At 35.5% G+C, this 19,200-nt stretch overlaps 1 long non-coding RNA gene across 1 annotated transcript in view; it reads left to right on the top strand.

Annotated features, from left to right (window-relative positions):
* The window catches only part of LOC115030395, a 37,473-nt gene extending 26,630 nt beyond the window's left edge, over nt 1–10,843 (top strand). Inside the window, exons 2-3 of the long non-coding RNA XR_003835992.1 lie at nt 9,995–10,157; nt 10,472–10,843. This is a non-coding gene — a long non-coding RNA (uncharacterized LOC115030395). The remainder of the gene's footprint in view (nt 1–9,994; nt 10,158–10,471) is intronic.
* The last annotated feature ends 8,357 nt before the right edge of the window (nt 10,844–19,200 follow it).

Here is a 19,200-nt window from a genome sequence, read left to right as displayed (position 1 = left end):
CTGATGGTGTTTTGGATTTCTTCAGGATCTGTTGTTATGTCTCCCTTTTCATTTCTGATTTTGTTAATTAGGATGTTGTCCCTGTGCCCTCTAGTGAGTCTAGCTAAGGGTTTATCTATCTTGTTGATTTTCTCAAAGAACCAACTTCTCGTTTGGTTAATTCTTTGAATAGTTCTTCTTGTTCCACTTGGTTGATTTCACCCCCGAGTTTGATTATTTCCTGCCGTCTACTCCTCTTGGGTGAATTTTCTTCCTTTTTTTCTAGAGGTTTTAGATGTGTTGTCAAGCTGCTAGTGTGTGCTCTCTCTAGTTTCTTTTTGGAGGCACCCAGTGCTATGAGTTTCCCTCTTAGAAATGCTTTCATTGTGTCCCATAGGTTTGGGTATGTTGTGACTTCATTTTCATTAAACTGTAAAAAGTCTTTAATTTCTTTCTTTATTTTTTCCTTGACCAAGGTAAATTTGTACTTTTTGACTCAACTCTTTTGACCCAAATCTTTCGACCTCCCTCCCTTGCCTTGGTAGTCACTAGTCTACTATATGGTCATGTGACCTTGACATTTTACTCTCCATTTTTAACAATATCATATCTTTTTTCCCCCTGTGTCTGACCAATTATTAAACTGTTCATCTACACCCAATGTTCTCATATCACAAATTTCCTCCATCTTTTAAATATGAAAAGACCTACTAAATCTTCAAACCTAGGCTGCTTTTCAGTGAGAAGTGTTCTTTCCTTGATATATGCACCTTGATCTATCTTTTCTTGCACATGACTATAAGACGTAAGAGGGGAGCCATGCCTTCTTTCCACACTTTGCTTACTAATTTCTACAGTCACGTATTCATGCTCTTACCTTTCAAGTTCCATCTCATACAAAGCAATGTACACAAACACAATCCAGTCAAGTTATCGGCCATTTCAAAATTGATTCTCCTCAAGTTTTCACCTAGATTTTACTAGAGTGGGTGGCTTAAATAACTGAAATGTATTTCTTGTAGTCATATGAGAAGTTACGGATACATGTTAAAAGCAAGATCTGTTTCTGATGACATAACTGTATTTCAAAACTATGACCACAGATGTTTTATCTTCAGGATTGCTCCATTCACATTTTACATTTATATATACAGGTAAGGAAAAGACCTAGCAATGACATCTTTACTCTTTGCCTCTGGGCTAGGAATGAGCCAAGTGCTGCTTCTTGATTCCATATGCTCCTTTCCATCACACTGCTAGTAATTTATGCCCCCTTTTAATTTATGCCCCTTTGAAATAACATTTAAAATATGTTCTGTTCATTTTCTCTTAAAGAAAATGACCCCTTTTGAGGGGTCATAGTACTATCAAATACATTTCTGACCCTATCAGATTCCCAAGAAGATATTAAGCAGCAATCAAGATTCTGTGCATATAAGATGATTCTTTATCTGTCCCAGTTCTATTTGCTTTCTGAGCTTGTAGCAGAAGCACCTTAAAATTTCTTTAGTCTCTAGTTCTTATGTAGTTTCAAAACTATATTAATCATTTGTTACCGCATCTCATTTCCTGATGCCAACAGTCAATTCTGGTTGTCACAACAACATGCCATAGGGTGGGCGATTAGAAATAGGACTCATAAATTGAATGCCAGTACTAGAAGAAGCAAGTTCCCACATTTTGAAATAAGGATCCACAGTATCTTGGTTCCTTTTTAATATCTGTACATACTAAAAGGCATGGGTGTGAAGTTTGAAGTCATGTTTGTTACAGCTAAATATGAATTTTAAAATGGCAAGTGCAATCCTTTGCATTTTTGGCTTTTTTCCCCACTCTCTGTAAATTGTGTGTATATTTATACTCTCTGTCCCTTTGCATGCACTTTCTATGCCTATAATATCATTTACTTTTTTCCTTGCAGGGAAAAAGTTATTCATTTCTACTGCTGTCTCAAACATGTTTGTTTTTATTTTATTCATCTTTTTATTGCTGTCTCTAAAATCATTATTTTTATCTTATTCATTTTTATTGTTTTCTTTATTTTTTTCTGTGAAGTGTTCATTGGACATTTCTTAAAAATTTTTATTTCTCTGAAGTTTCAGTCAGTGCTGTATGATTAAGTATATACACTTTTTTCTTATCAAAATGTTTGGTATATGTAACAAAACAATTAAACTTTTCATAATTATACTAAAATTGGATGCTGCTTTTTTTTAAAAAATCCAAAATGATTGTCTGACAGTGTGTTTTACTAAGTAAACAAACAAGAATTCACCATTTTTATGCTAATTTTGTTTTTGCTATGCACAGCATAGTAATTGTGTTTCTTCTAGGGTACACAACTAGTTCACTGTGAAAGGATTGACCTCTGTTTACTATATTCTTAATGTGTCTGTGGAAGTAGTATTCTAAACAAAATCAGTAATATTAAGAGAAGTAGCTTTTGGGTTTAGAGTTCATTATATAAAAATTCACATGTTTTTAAATGACATATTTTTGATACTAAATTAATTTCAAGTAGGTTATAAGATTATCTTCATTTGGGTAGCTGTCCTGTGATAAAAATTACTAAGTTATTACTATTTTTTAAACCTAAGACTATTGATTGAGGTGCATTACCAGGAAAGCTCTCATCACAACAACCTGCTCATCTGAGTTCAGTCCCCAGAACCAAGCAGAAACAATTAGAGAATATCTCTCATCAAAGTTGAGAGAACCTACTTTTAAAGAGTTAAGATCCAACTTTCATACATACACTGTCATATATATACACACACACACATTAAGTAAATAAAGAAAAATATAAAACATTATCCCAAATATTGTAAGAATTTGATAACTGTAACAAATGTGAATTTGTAGCCTTGCTAACTTGAAGTGTTGCAGTGAGTTTGTTGAGGTTTGTTCTGTGGCCATGTACTGTAATTCTCTAAGTTCAGGAGAAGACAGAGTCTATATAGGTAGACCCAAGTGACTCTGTGACCTTGCTCCCAAGTCATTTCTGATTTAAAAATAAAAATAACAACAGCCAATAGCTGGGCATAAGAGACATAGACCAAGTTTAGGGTTCAAGGGTTTGGGGAAAACAATGAGACAGGAGAAGAAGGTGAATAGAGGAGGAAGCTGACATGGGTCATGAAATAATGGCCATGTGGGTTGTCTAATTGGAGTCAAGAGCAGCCCAGATGAAACATGGCAAATTATATAATGGGATTATTGGCTGGGAAATAGACATAATAACATAGAGGATAGACTTCTGCCATGTTTTTGTGCTGATGGAAGTTTATTATAAATATAAAGGTTATGGGTGTCTTTTATCCAGGAATTGGTCAAAGGTGGGGTAGAAACTATGGGTTGGGATTACATTTTTCTATAAAAGAGTCTGTTGCTGTGATCAACATTGTGGCCAAAATCAAACTGAAGAGGAAAGGTTTATTTTACCTTATCCCCCCCCCCCCCTTCACACTTACACTTTATCATGGAAGGAAGTCAGGTTAGGAACTCAAGGCAGGAACCTAGAGTCAGGAACAAGACATAAAAACCATGGAGGAACACTACTTTGCTCCTTGTGGCTTGCTCAGCTTATGTTCTGAACAGAGCAGAAATACCTGTCTAATGGTGAGCTACCACATAGATTGGATTCTCTTACATTAATCATCAAGCAAGAGAATGTCCACAGACCAATCTTTTGGAGGCAATTTCTCTAACATGCTTCCTTCTAGATAACCCCAGCTTGTATTGAGATGGGAAAAAAAAAAGCAGGAATCAAGTTATTTTTGTTCAGCTACATTATGGTCAGAATTAAGCCATTTGTCAGTCTTGTTAAGGTTATTGGTATATAACATCAAAGTTAAAACTGCAAATGTGATAGTTAATCATACACTATGGAAGATTCTATCATATAAGCCACAGAATATAAGCAAAATAAAACATGCATATGTACTGAGGGAATTCATGTGTGTGCTATGGAAAGTTATAGGTAAAACATCATAAATTCATGGTAAACTGATTTACTTGTACAAAAATATACATATTTTGAACCTGGAAAAAAGGTAGTTTTGTGATTGGTGTCTATGATTTGGTTAAAGATGAAAGAATTAGATTGTACTAGCCCTTGCTGTATTTGAGAATTCTTCAAGTAATGCTTTAATGTAATGTCTCAGAGACACCAAAATGTGTTGGTTTCACATTAAGAAAAGAAAAGAAAAGAAAAGAAAAGAAAAGAAAAGAAAAGAAAAGAAAAGAAAAGAAAAGAAAAGAAAAGAAAAGAAAAGCTAATCTCTTCTTAGATTAATTTGATCAGGTTGTGAGCTCTAATTTGAATCCTCCAGTTCTTTCTCTGCGTCTTTCTTCTGTTTGTAATTTGTGTTACTGGCATATCTGAAATCTATCTGTTGTGTAACTGTGCTTGACATCGTGAGTGGTGCTTATACCTGTGTCTGTGAATCTGTCACTCGAATCGGTCTGCCTGCTCCCAACAAAGGGCTTTTTTCTCTATTGAACAGCACAGAAAATACGGTTTGAGAAGAATGCGGGATTCTTTATAGAAACCATAACCAGAGTTTTACAAAGGAAGAAACTTTACTGATCTCAGATGACTTTTAAGCACTCTGAGAAGTAAAGAGTACAGCATAACAGATATTATCCATGTCGCTTGCAACATTTATGTTAGATATTTGTTGTATAAAATTGGTTCTAACTTGTTGACTGCTTTCAGAAATAATTACTATATCACTTACATACATACATACATACATACATACATACATACATACATACATACCTCTAAATAAGAGCTGTGGAAAAGTTCATAAGATTAAAGCTATGTATTACCTTAGGCTATTAAAGGTAAATGTATGGGAAATCCAAGGCTTCTAAGATTTTGCTCTCTTAGAATAACGTTAAACTTAAAGAGGTTTATTACACAGTAATATAGTAGGGTAATTAAATAGTGTTAAACAATCTTAATGCGTATTATTAACATTCTTGTAGGGTCTGCTTAAAAAGTCAGTGTTTGGGGTTCCAGAGATATTTTTATGTAATTGAGTCATTACAGTGTCTTTCTTGGTGTTATAAAATATCCAGAGAAAAGCAATTTAAGATGAAAAAAGTTCTTTCTGGTTTGTAGTTCCAGAGCACTCTTATCCTTCACGACAAGAAAAACATGGTAGCAGTTTCTGTACCAGGAAGAAGACACAGGGTGGACTCACATTTACTTTCAAGAAATAGAAGGCAAACAGGAAATGGGGAGGGATTATAAATCTTCACAGTTCCTAATGTCCCCAGTGTCAACAGCTGGTGACCACATGCGCTAATCCCTGAGACTGTGAGGAACATTTCAAGTGTAAAACACAACAGTTACTTAACTGAAGGATGTTATCCAGTGCCAGGGTTTCACAATTTTTAATTACAAAGCAGATTCTTCTATTACTTGTTTATTCATTAGTTTATTATTCTGACATTGTCTATTGCATATGAAATAAAGTTTTATCTGAAAAACAGTTTAAACAATTAAACACTTCCTTTATATGCAGTGTGTGTGTGCGTGTGTGTGTTTTATGCTTTTGGTAATTTAATTCAGTTTTGACTCCAATGACATTTCCTTTTTTATTTGGGATAGTGTATAGTAGGAGGTCTTTCAAATCTGTACATTTGAGCTGTCATGGTAAAAATGATTGGCATTTCCCATCACTGATGCTTCAGTTAATGCTTTGGCATAACTCACTCTGGAAAAACTAGAATTTTAAAAATGTCATGTAGCCTGCCCAGTGTTTCATTTTAAAATATAATAGACTCTACGATAAGGTTTTACAACCGAGGTCAATTATATTTAATTAATTATTCTTCATATCAATTTATGGCAATGGTAAATTGATAATATCGAAACTATAATTTTATATTCTATATGTTGTTTTTACTTCCAATTAGTCAACGGCAATTTTGGCATTAAAACAGAAGCTTGATTTAATCAACTTAAGTGAATATGCCTCAAAATTAGCTTTTCCCCCAAGGTATTGGCTCTAGAATATAGGAACCACTTTCCTCTTCACTGCATCTTGCATTCTCTTTTTGTCCTTGCTAATCAAATCCCTTTCTCTACCTTAAATAGTAACTTTAATTGTTCTCAGATGAAGTTAACCACAAATTTGATAATTTTTTTTCAAAAATATCTAAATAAACACTATCAGTATTCTATTTAATTGGATCTTAATGCTAGGTAGGAACACACAATATAGGATAAAGTGCTACATGCAAAAATTCATAATACATATGTTTACACAAATGCATGTAATATAATCATTTCACATGTGTGTAAAATATTATTCTGCTGAATATTACTCAATGTTTCTTTGATTGGCATGAGGAGTGAATAAACCACTTTATTAATCTATTCAATTATATATTTACTGGATATGTAAAAGTGAAACTAAACCATAGAGGAAAGAGTGAAAAGGGTGCTGTGAAGATGTAACTATTAATAAATGGAAGACTCTTAAGACAAAAATCCTAAGAAAGAATGATGAGAAACAGCAGGATTCACCAGAGAATTATTGAGCTTAGGTGTTTTCAATTCAATTGGATGAATTTTCCTCTAGACAAAAGTAAGATCATGAATAGAATGGATAGAAACAACAACAAAAGCAGAGCTTAGTGCTTAAAGCCAAGAGTCTGAAGTTAGTATCTGTCATTACTGGTTGATGAGCTTAGTAAGGTTTGCCAGTGAGGCTAGTTACCCAAGACATTTGGAAATGTCTTATCTGAAAATGGCAAACATAGTGTTCATGTGAGGAGTGAATGAGTTAGTGTGCATAGTACTCTTACAGTAGCTTGGCAATATTTCATCTATAGGTGTAGTTGTTTTTCTTTTTTTAGCATAATCTATTTTGTCTAGCCATTGTTTGGATCTTCTTAAATTTAAAATAGTTTTCATGATCATGAGAATTGGTTGTGAGGATATGCAGCACTTAATAGTCTATCAAGCCAAAGAAGAATTGGCCACTGTGTAATCATTTCTTAATTCTCTCCATAGAGACTCCACTTTCACCAAACCATACATGACCTATAGTTATAGCTGCTCTGTTTTCTCAGGCAACTTCTCTTGACTTACTTGTCTCCAACAACACTACAGTCTTCATTTAAATGGCCTTTCTCTCCGATTCATTAGGTTTCATTTCATCAGTCAATTCTCTTCCTGTGTTTCTTGCATCATCTTCCTAAGAGTGTTTCTCTGCATTTTCTTATTCCCCAGTTCTTTCTTCCTCTTCTGCTAGCATCCTTTACTAATAACTTCTAATATTTCCCATTTAGACTTAAATATCAGTTTCCTAATGCAAATAATTTCTTGAACACTTTGTAAGTATTTAAATAAAACTTGCAATATGGTTCAAACTATCTCTTATTACATATTTTCTTTATACACATTTCAAATGTTATCCCAAAAGTTCCCTATACCCTCCCTTTACCCTGCTCCCCTACCCACCCACTCCTGCTTCTTGGCCTTGACATTCCCCTGTACTGGGGCATATAAATCAAACTATCTCTTAATTTTCCTCAAAATCTTATCAACATGATTTAAGCTTTATTCTTATTCATGTTTCCCTGTCTTTGTAAAGACACATTGTCTACTGTGTTCATAAAAGTTTCCAAATGTCTTCTGGGATACAAGTTTGCCCTTATCTTATGTGAAATACACAGTGATTATTGAACTTGTAACTACCTTAATTTATATCCTACTTTTCCTATTGACACATTTCTTATTGGTCCTGAGCCATGGCTTACATATATCAAGCACTGATCATACTATCTGAAGGAAGTAATGATTGCTTTATTATTTAATTCTAACAGGTTCAAATGCAAATAAATAATAAAGTGAAGATGTATTTATAAGATTCACTGCTGAATATTATAAAATAATGTTTAAGAAATAATGTATATATAACATCAAATTCACAAATGACTTGTTTGTGCTTTTCTTATATATAAAATTTTTGAGTAATACATTTGTGAATAAGTGTCCTGATAAAGTGTAAACTAAAGGAGTTGGTAATTGTAATCACTTTTTCCTTCCAACTATTTGCGTCTCTTAATGGCCAAACAATAAGTGAATCAGTAACATGGCCCATTAGTAAGTCATATAGGGCTTTGTTGCTGCTGTAATATGAGAGCAATACAGGCAGATAGACCTGAGCAATACAGTCTGTCCAGAAGTGCTGCAATGGTGAGACTTAATTCCCTAATGTATACAGCTGTGCATCCTGGGAGCATCCAACATTGACCTATTTTTATTCTTTCATTAACTTTTAAGCTTTTTCTGTGTAAATTCAGAATTATTCTCTAAAGAATGCCCATAATCATGGATTGCTATTCTAAATTTAAATGATTATTATTAATACTGTATCTATCCATTTTCCTTCACATTGTGAATCTAACACATAAAATAAAACAAAATAAACAGCAGGATATGTCTGTGTTTTAGACTGAAAGCCCAAGAAAGTATAGGTCATTAGAAGACTAATAGGATTTCTCTTACTCTGTAGGAACATAATTCTCTTTGCTCTGTCACCTTCGTTCTAATCCGGAGATCCAGCTGTTGAATAAATAGAATTGTGATTATCACATACTATGTATTTATGTGTAAAATGGTTTTTCCTATTAAAGCTCATTGCTTCAGTTGAAATATGCTTTGTCGCACTCCCTGTGAAGAACCCTGCTGGGGTCTGTCATGATACACTGAAAACAGACCTTCCTCTTTCAGCTTTCTCTTTAGTGCCTGGGGAATGTGTTATTACCTTTATTTATTTATTTTTGGCTACATTTTACAATGTTTTGACAGAAATGCCACCACTTGTGGCACTACTTTATGGTTATAATACAGGGTAACATATAGTAATTTTATACCAGCAAGACTATTAAAATGTAGAAAAACACCAGAAACAAATCAGTATCCTTTTGCTGCTGTGAGAACTACTTACATGTATACAAGTAAATATTTATCTATTTTGCATTCATATAGTAAGATGTACTGAAAGCAACATTATTGTAAGAATTTCCTCTAGATAAATTTTAATCTTGGTGCAGAATATACTATTCACATTTGTCACAAATAATAAGGCATTATTTTCAATTTGGATCAGTATTTAAGCCAAGAATATGTGTCCCTATCTGATTTCCTTCTTTCTCCTTAAATTTATCTAAGCCTCTATCAGAAGATGTGTGACTAGTAAGAAACATTTTATTGTTCTCTTCCTGAGTGCAATGATAAGCACATCTTCATGTATAAATAATGTAGGGAAGAATATAAGTTTTAAACATGAAATTCTAAAAACATGTTACATTATTGTTAAAAACACTCAGTACTTTTCTTATAAACTATAGTCACAATTCTTCTGCAGATATAAACATGGACCATAGAGAATTTAGTAGAAAGGTGTTCAGAATAAAGAAGGGAGGGAGGAGATGGAGATATGGTTCAGCATATAAGGAGCACATAAGGCTCTTCTTAAGGATTAGAGCTCCCAGCACTTGTTGGCAGCTCACAGTTATAGGGTATCCAAAACTCTCACCTTGAATCTTTAGATACAAGGTTTAGAGACAGACACAGAGACACAGAGACAGAGTCAGAGATAGAGAAAGACAGAGACAGAGACGGAAAAACAGAGAGAGAGAGAGAGAGAGAGAGAGAGAGAGAGAGAATCCAGCCTTATGTGAGCTTTTGAAACCTTAAAGCCTATTATCAGTAACAAATCTTCTCCAAGATGGTCATTCCTATTTCAACAAGGCCACAACCTCTCCAAGGCCACACCTCCTAATTCTGCCTAAATAGTACATCTACTGGGTAATAAGCATTCAAATATATGGGCCTCTGAGGGAGCATTCATTTTCAAACGACTATGCGTCCAAGTTGCTTTTTTCCTGATGTTAATTACTAAATCAGAATCTTTTCTTTTAAGGCACAAATTAGTATCTGGTTGATAGGGTAATGCTGTGACAGATAGCATTGTGTTGTTTTTGGAAGGAGCATGGAAGGACAATGAAACTGTAGGCTGGGGAAGCTATTGAGTTCTCAGAGCTTAATGTTCTACTATTGGAGATCAGAAGATAATATGGAGAGCAGTTCTGATGATGGAGGCCTGGTTTGTGAACAGAACTACAGGGAACCAAGGAAGTCATTGATTCAGGTGAGGCCACAGTTATAATGTATGCTTTATTATTTGGGTTATGTCAGTGCCATGGACAGAGCTAGTTGCAGCATAGAGCCATCCTCTGCCTAGAATATTAACTATGTATTCTGTGGATGACTGAGGAATTCAATACCCTGGGAATCTAGAAGATTTTGAGTCCCAGAAGTCTGACATTGAACTTTCCATTGCTGGATTTGGTTTTGCTCTAGTATGAATGTAACCTTGGCCTAGTTCTTCCCTCTCCCCTCCCCTGAAATAAGTATGTACTTAAATGGGTTTTATTTTATTTTATTTTATTTTTCATTTTACAGGAACCTGCACCTAATCCCATAGCTGCCACTGGGAGTCCAGTGGACTGGAGAACCATCACTCCTCAAAACCCCACCCACCAAATTCCACTCCCCTTCCTGGCAGTCTTTTCTGCTGGAACAGAGTGCTGGCTGGTCTGCTCTCCTGAAGACAGAGAAATTTTAAAGAAAATGAACTTTTAATAATTGAGTTTTTTAAAACTGTGGAATTTTTTAGAGCTAAACTATATTTATATTGACTATTAATAAGTTGTCTTGGGGATGAACAAGAAAGGAAAATCTCAGGTTCTATAAATGATATGCTTGCATTTCAAGCTAATGAAGGATCACTTGTGCAGTTGGCTTTTATCAATTTGATACAAACCTGTGCATACTTAGAGGGATTTAAAAATATTTATTATACTTTTTAGATTATATGTAATTAATAATTTTTGTCTTCACTTCCTTTCCTTCAAATCTTCCTATATACCCTTTCTTGATCCTTTTCAAATTAATAGGGAAGAGGGTATGACCAGACTACTATCAGAAGATATGGGATGACAAATATTTCAGTCACTAAAAGAGAACTGACATTATAGGCTGGCCTCTTAACAGCCATGAGAGAATTTTTACACAGACTGAGATTATGTTATCATTTGAAATAATTAACTCAAATAATTCCTCAGTAAGATTGGTATATAGTCACATTTGGAGGTTGATTAATGACTAATGAGGGAGTTCCCAGCTCACTGTGGGTAATGACAGCCCCGAAAAGGTAGTGTTAAATGGTATAAAAAAGCAAACTGAACAACTCATGCAAAGCAAGCCATTAAGCAGCACTCGTCCATGGACTCTGTTTTAATTTCTGCTTCCAGGTTCCTGTCTTGTGTTCTTACCCTGCCTTCTTTTCATGATAGATTTTAAGCAATAAGGTGACATAAATCTTTTCCTCTCCAAGTTTATTTTGGTAATAGACTTTATTATAAGAATGAAAACACTACTAGGACATACTATTTTTATCAAAATTAATTAATTAATTAATTAATCCATTCATTCATTCATTTTTGTTGAAACACAGAAGCTAAGTTCCACTTGGGTGCTAAGAAATAAAAGTCTCACCCAGTTTTCATACTGGTTGTGTCTATGGTCTGAAAGGACAAGGACAAGACCTCTGTTTTAGCCACATTTCAAATAATAACATAATCTCAGTCTGTGTAAAAATTCTCTCATGGCTGTTAAGAGGCCAGCCTATAATGTCAGTTCTCTTTTAGTGGCTGAAATATTTGTCATCCCATATCTTCTAATAGTAGTCTGGTCATTTATGTGAGCACCAGTTTACATCTGCCACTGGTTAAGACTGGCCATACCATTGGGCAGGATATATGAATTTTCTGATCTTTTGAAGACAGCACCAGGAATGCTCCTATTCCCTTGCATCACTGACTATGGCAATGCAACTGAAATTTACAGCCCAAAAGTAACTACCTCAGGTCACAGGAGAAACCTGCAAGTCACCATAGTACCATCATTTCACCTTTTGCCCAAAGAAGTGGGAGTGTCTCTCTTGCTGTCTTTCACAGTGAAGCAGATCCCTGGAATGGCAGTTACAGTCATTGTGTATCCTCTGATATGGGTGTTGGAAACTGAATCCTGATTCTCTCAAAAAATACTAAATATTTTTAATCACAGAGGGACCTTCCTACCACCAGTTTAAGTTTTTTAAAGAATTTTACCTGAGTAAAATTATTCCTTGATAAAGGTAGATATGCATAAAATGGTTATAAAAATCTTCTAGTTTTAAATGGAGTGACCCTAGTCAAGGGAAGTAATGCACCCAAATAGACACCATGGACTGCCCGGTAAAATCCCCAGTAACAGAAATGAATTATCCCATCTTGGGTTGTTGGCCAACTGTATCCCATAGACTGTCCCAGAAACATTACCAGCTATTGCAAATTCTACTACCACTAGTAAGACACTACTGCTGAAGAAGCTACATAGTAGAATCATAAAATGTGAAGATATCTAACTGATATTGACCTGGGAGCTTCATTGTACTGGCTAGTATTCATAATGCTAGACGGTAGTATGTATATATACTACTAGAGGAGGAAAATAATCATAAGTCTCTTCTTGCCATGAAATCTGTTAGGTACAATAATCACCAGCTCACTCAAGAAACAGTGGCATGGATACTGTGAGATTTACCACTCAATTTTTTTTTTTATTAGATTTAAAGCACCCTCTGCAATATAGAGCACATATGTGATACTGTCAGTGAGGACAAGATCGGTGCCTCATTAGGTCATGGGCCATAGGGAATACTCATTACTAAAAGTCTTTTAAATGAACGTAGCACTAAAACAACTCCTAATGACAAATGTCCACAGCTCCCTGTATTGTTCACTCCTCATGAAAGAAGCTCTTTTATGCCACAGATGCAATTACTACAGAAAACCACAGAGTCAATGTACAGAAAACAAAAGGCTTTTAAATACTAAGCTCTAAATGTGAGGTCTACATCAAACTCTTACTCCCAAGTCACAGAATCTATGAAGAAGAGAGGACAAAACTATTAAAGGAGTCAGACGTAGTGGATGACTTAAGGGAAAACGTTTTTAGACACAACAGGGCAAACACACATATGAACTCATGGAAGATGTGACAGCACATGGAGGATGTGACAACATTTATAAGATATATCCCAAGCCTGGCAAAATCTCAGCATGCAGGAGTAGAGGTGGACATGAAGTCCTATCCCTAGTTAAGGAGCTTAACTAGAGAGAGAGAGAGAGAGAGAGAGAGAGGAGAGAGAGAGAGAGAGAGAGATGACAAACAGACAGAGAACAATCCCATGTATGCAATGCCCAGAGAGACCAAGCAATGCATTAGATACTTTGAAAATGTATTTGTGGGCTGTTGTAAGCCACTTGATATAGGTTCTTTAAAAGCAATTCCGGTCTTTGACAAAAACAACAAGACTGTTCTTAAGTGCTGATCAGAGCCACCCATATTTATTGCTATTTCTACTTGGAGTTCATACTTGTATTAGACTGAATGTAATTTTGAGGGAACAGAAAAACAAATAAAAAAAGATATGGATGTGCTATAAAGAAACCAAATTACTCTTCTCTCTAATTTTTACAAATGTTTTCTAGGGTCATTATTACTAAACAGTTAAAGAACTCTAATAAAACCTATCAGAAGCTTACCCAGTCAGATTAGCACCTTCCATTTATTGTAGTTATTAATTGAGAATGAACACACTTTAGTATTTCCATTGAGAAAAAGAACTTGCACCGTCAGTTGCTGTATTAGGAAAGATTTTTATTACTGTAACAAAAACCATAAACAAAAAGCAAGTTGGGGAGCAAAAGGTTTATTTGGCTTACACTTCCATATTGCTATGCATCATCAAGGAAGTCAGTACAGGAACTCTAACAGGATATGAACTTGGAGACCAAAAATGAAATAGAGGCCATGGAGGGCTTCTGATTATTGTCATGCTCTGCTAGATTGCCAAGCCTGCTTTCTTGTACAATCCAGCATCAGTAGCTCAGGAATGGTACCATGCACAATGGAAAGGGCCCTTCCCTACTGATCACAAACTGAGAAAATGCCTTGTAGACATCATGGAGGAACTTCGTTTAGTGAGGGTTCTTCCTCTCTAATGACTTTAGCTGTGTCAAGTTGACATAAAAACAAGACAGAACAATTGACCTCACATCAACTTGACATACAAATATATTATTAAGCTACAAAACTCTTTTCTTATTCATTCCCAAGATAAATAACGCTAAATGTTCCACAGTCGCTACAGATTCAAACACATTAAGCTTTAAATCCCTTTTAAATAATCGATCTCTTTTAAAATCCAAAGTGTTTGGTTGTTTGTTTCAAATTCAAATTCTTTCAACCATGTGGTCCAGTAAAATACTCTCTTATTTCAAGAGAGAAAAAACAGGGCACAGTCACAGTCAAATCAAATCAAATCAAACAAAACTGAACTCTGACTGTCCAATGTCTGAGTAACACTCAGAGTCTTCTGTACCTTTCCAGCGTGCTTGCTTCACTTTCCAGCTCTGCCTTCTGTAGTCTACATGCCTTGTCTTCTCAGCTTCAGTTGGCTCCCCTTGCATGGCTGTTGCTATTGGTGGTCACCCCATTGTACTGGTATCTCCAAAACCACTTTTGTCCATTGCTGCAATTGGGTTGCATTTTGATCTATAGTCTCTGACAGGCTCTCTTCCTGATGCCAACTTTAATTTCTCTGCATGACCCATGGGCCTTCAACTCCACTGAGGCTGCACCCTCACCAAAATTTCTCCTGGCCTCTCAGAATGCCAAGACTCAATTGCTCTCTATGACCCTTTAATGTCTTCAAAACCAGTACCACCTGGGTCAATCATATACATTTCCAGTTTTGGCTGTCAACAAGAGGTACAACCATGGCTCTCTCTGGAACATAGCTTCTTTGCAATATCAGGTAAGACTTCCAAGAAAATTTCACTTCAGTGGTACTGGCCTTTTCTTAATCACCAGCTAATATCTTAGTTCAAGGTAACAAACATCAGTTGTCCTAGTAATGAAAAGGTTTCACTTCAGTGGTGCTGGTTTCCTGTTAATTGCAGTTAACCCTTCAACTCCAGCTCACAAGGGCAACATAATCTCAATTCAAAATAGCAAATGGCACTGATGAACTTTAAATTTCCCTCTGAAATTTCACAAGCCAGGCCTTCATCTTCTGTATTACACTCAACATTCTTATCATTCAAGCTTTTAAAAAAGTTCACACTGAGCTCTCAACACTCAACAGTTTTATAGTTCAAAGTTCCAAAGTCCTTCTGCAATCCTCCTAAGACATGGTCAGACTGGTGACAACACCCTACTCCTGGTACCAACTTGTCAACAATCAATAAATCTGAGACTGTCTTAGTAAGTGTTACTATTGCTTTGATGAAACACCATGATCAGAGCAACTTGGGGGTAAAAGGGTTTATCTGGCTTACAATTTAATATCACTGATCAACATTGAATGAAGTCAGGATAGGAATTCAACCAGGGCAGGAACCTGGAGGCAGGAACAAATGCAAAGGCCATTGAGTGGTGATACTTACTGACTGCTCCACATGACATTTTCAACATGTTTTCTTATAGAACCCAGGAACACCAGCCCAGAGATGGCACTACCCACAATGAACTGGGTCCTTTCACATCATTCACTAATTTAAAATATGTCCTACAGGCTTACATGGAACCCAGTCTTATCAAGGCACTTTTTAAAAATTCATATTCTCTCCTCTCAGATGACTTTACTTATATCAAGTTGACATAAAACTATCCAGCACAAAGAAACAGTACGAATAACAAGTCAGGGTACTACTTTTGTGTCATTTCAAATATAGTATGTTTCTAATGTAAATTTTAAGTTACAGGAAGTCCTGACATGTTTACTCTTCTGCCGCTTTATATACAGTAAGATATTTGCAAAGATCTTGCATGGTGATATAAAGGATACATTGATTTGCTGTGATTTGTAGCTAGGTAAGCATGGTTCTGATTGTATTGCAGTAGCAGAGATGCTGCTACTACAATAGCTTTGATGAACTACCCTGACTGAGGTTTGAAAAGGCATATCAGTCAAATGGATGTCATTTTGACTGGTTCTTTATCTGACAAGGTTTTTCTGCAAGAAAAAAAATTTACATACAATTTACTTTAGGTAAGTTGACAAAGATGTATTTGTGTAGCAGAAACTACAACCAGTCAAAACATCAGTGGGGAAAAAATTCAGTATGAGAAATTTGGGGAAAATAAAAATGGTTCAATCCATTCTAAAACAACTCAGAAGGGTGTTACAAGAAATAATTCCTTCAATATAGAAATTACCTCTTATCATCTAATATGTTTGTAAACTAAGAACAAATGAAACCCTTTTTTGGAGCTCAATACACAAGTCAATATGTATGAACTTTAATTTTTGAGACTTAGTTTTGAATAAGAAATGCTAAGTATTTTATTTCAAAATAGTTTTAGAGTTTTAGAAATATTTCAAGGTGATATAATATTACCTAATTCTTTATAAAACTTTCTAATTTATACTTACAGCTTAATATTTTGAACTGATTGTTCTACTCTTGTGTCTGGGTGAATGAACCATAGGTTTTATACATCCTGATGCATAAAGTATGTGAAATATTTGTGCAAACAGCTAGGGAACTTTTATTTTAGTGTAGAACTATGATTGACTCTAGAACAGAAGTCTTTTGGAGGCACTATAAGTTACAAGAGTTGGTGATAGTGATGCTTAATAGTCATGTTATTCATCATTGGGCTTGATGTATTCACTGCTATTTAAATTTTTTCTCCTATCATTTACAGTTGATCAGCATTAAAATAATCCCATGATTATCCAACTTCATTTATTTGGATTCCTATGGTCACATTCTAAGGCTTGAAATTCAACAGAAGTAAAGACTTTGAATTCTCCCAAGCACAGATTTCAGCTCTACTACTAAATACTTTGGGGGTCCTAATTCATGAATAGAAAAGAGTATACATGGGTTATGCATGATTAGAGGTCATTGAAGATAGACCTCTCTCTGGTGGAAGGATTTGGTCCCCACTCTGTGTTTTCCTAGTAATACTAAAAAAGTAAATACCACCATCACTTCTCTTTAGAATATAAACAATCACCCAGAAAGCTGAAGATAAACAGGATTTTGCTGAAGTCCATTATGGGAAAGTTTCTTCTTACAGGTCAAGAGAATGGAATCTGTGTTGTAATTCTGACTCTGGGTAGAGACAAGTCACTTTTTATCTTCCACAAAGATTAAAATATTACAAGCTATTGGCTCATTGTCTCTTAAGAGAATCATCAGGGCCTGTTAATCATCTGGCTTTGAAACAGAAAGTCTTATTCAGTTGAAGACAAGATATGCTATGGGAGGACTGTTAATCCTCTAATAAGATATTTGATTATCCTTCCTAGAATCCTCTCTCTTGGTGCAGCATCTTCCAGAGATGCCCTCATACTGCACTGATGAGGCTGCCAACTTTTCTAACTCAGAAAAGCATAACTTTCCCTTTGGTTTCTTCCTCTTGGATTCTGGCCAAAGCCTAAACACTTTTTTTCCCAACACTGTGCTTTCTTATTCTTTGTCTGAAGTCCCCAATCTCTCTTACCAGGTATCTGCTTCAGGATTTCTGCCGTTGAATAAGCTAGCTTTCTTAGACGCTGACTCAAAAGGGGTGTCTTGTTTTCCTCTTCTGTTTCATATCTTTCTTCCTTGCAGCTGCTGAAAATGTCAGCCTGTACGCCCTGTGGTTTTTCTCTAAAACTTTAATAAATTGGCCTTCAACTTCTGTTTTTTAGTCTATTAAAAATTCTTTTATTAACGAGTACAAGAATTCAAAAGGGAACTTCAATTTTCTCTGTAGTATAGACTGTGGTGTGTGGTACACATTTGTATTATTTCCAATCTGTGAATTGTTTGGTAACAAAACACAGTGGCATAAAATTATTGTACACATTTTATTAAAGGCGATGCTAGATAATTCAGGGACAAAGCTCACAGCACAAGCTGGATATGATGCAAGATTCTTCCTAATCATGGGCACAGTATTGTGTTTTAGTGTTTTACAGTCTAGAGATTGATTATTACTTTTAAATAAAATTATATAAAAATTCACCCAATAATATTTTAATAAATTGCATTAGAGTGTTTTAATATTAACCTTAACATTTTCAGAGTTCAAGATTATTAGCCAAACTAAATTATTAAAATTTGCCTCATTTGTTTCAAATCCTAATCACTTAAAGTAAAAGAAGTTTCAGTATAATTGTTCTTTGCACTCATGTGACAAGTCACAAAAATCAGTAACTGTGATGTCCTCTTCGGGTTGCCTATGGCAATGATCATGCGTGCTAATGTAAGCCCACACAAGCAAAATACTCACATACTAAAATAAAAATAAATAAAGCTTGTTTTATTATGAATTTTAACTAGTTCTTTGAGAATTTCACATCATTCTGTGAGTAACTTTTTTTTTTTTTTTTTTAGTTCACTTTACATTCCACTCACTATCCCCCTCCAGGTCACCTCTCCCATAATCCTTTCTTCCTCCCCTTCTCTCTGAGCGGGTGGGGCTCCTGGGTATTCCTCCACCCTAGTGCATCAAATCTCAGTGAGACTAGCCTCATTTTCTCCCACTGATACAAGAAAAGGGAGCCCAGCTATAGAATAACATATTCCATGTAAAGGCAAAACTTTTGTTACAGCCCTCTCTCCACTTGTTCAGGACCCACAAGAAGATCAAGCAGCACATATGTTACATGTGTGCAAAGAGGCCTAGGTCAGCCGTTGTATGTTCTTTGGTTGGTGATTTGAGCCTCAAGGATCTAGGTTTGGAACTGAACGCTGGTGAGCTACTCCTGGGCAGGGCAAAGCCCAAAGGAAACTCTGATGAAGGTCTGTCCATAGTGGTACTGAAGTGCAGGTCTGTCATCCGACCTGGGTATAGGGGTGAAAGACTAAATCGAATCATCTAGTTGCTGGTTCCCTCCAAAATTTCCCTCAGGATAGCCAGAGGGAATTCTAGCAGTTTTATCTGGTATAGCCAATGATTAGAGGTCTTGGGGATCAAACTTTTTTTTTTTTAAATCAAAGGTAGTTAACCTGTTTGTATGGTTATTGTCTTTTAGTGTGCCTGTGTGTGTGTCTGTGTGTGTGTGTCTGTGTGTGTGTGTGTGT

The sequence above is a fragment of the Mus caroli genome, chromosome 2 (genome assembly GCF_900094665.2).
Source record: "Mus caroli chromosome 2, CAROLI_EIJ_v1.1, whole genome shotgun sequence".
Taxonomy (NCBI): domain Eukaryota; kingdom Metazoa; phylum Chordata; class Mammalia; order Rodentia; family Muridae; genus Mus; species Mus caroli.
Note: the sequence above shows the minus strand (reverse complement) of the source record. Positions and strands in the feature narration are given on the sequence as shown.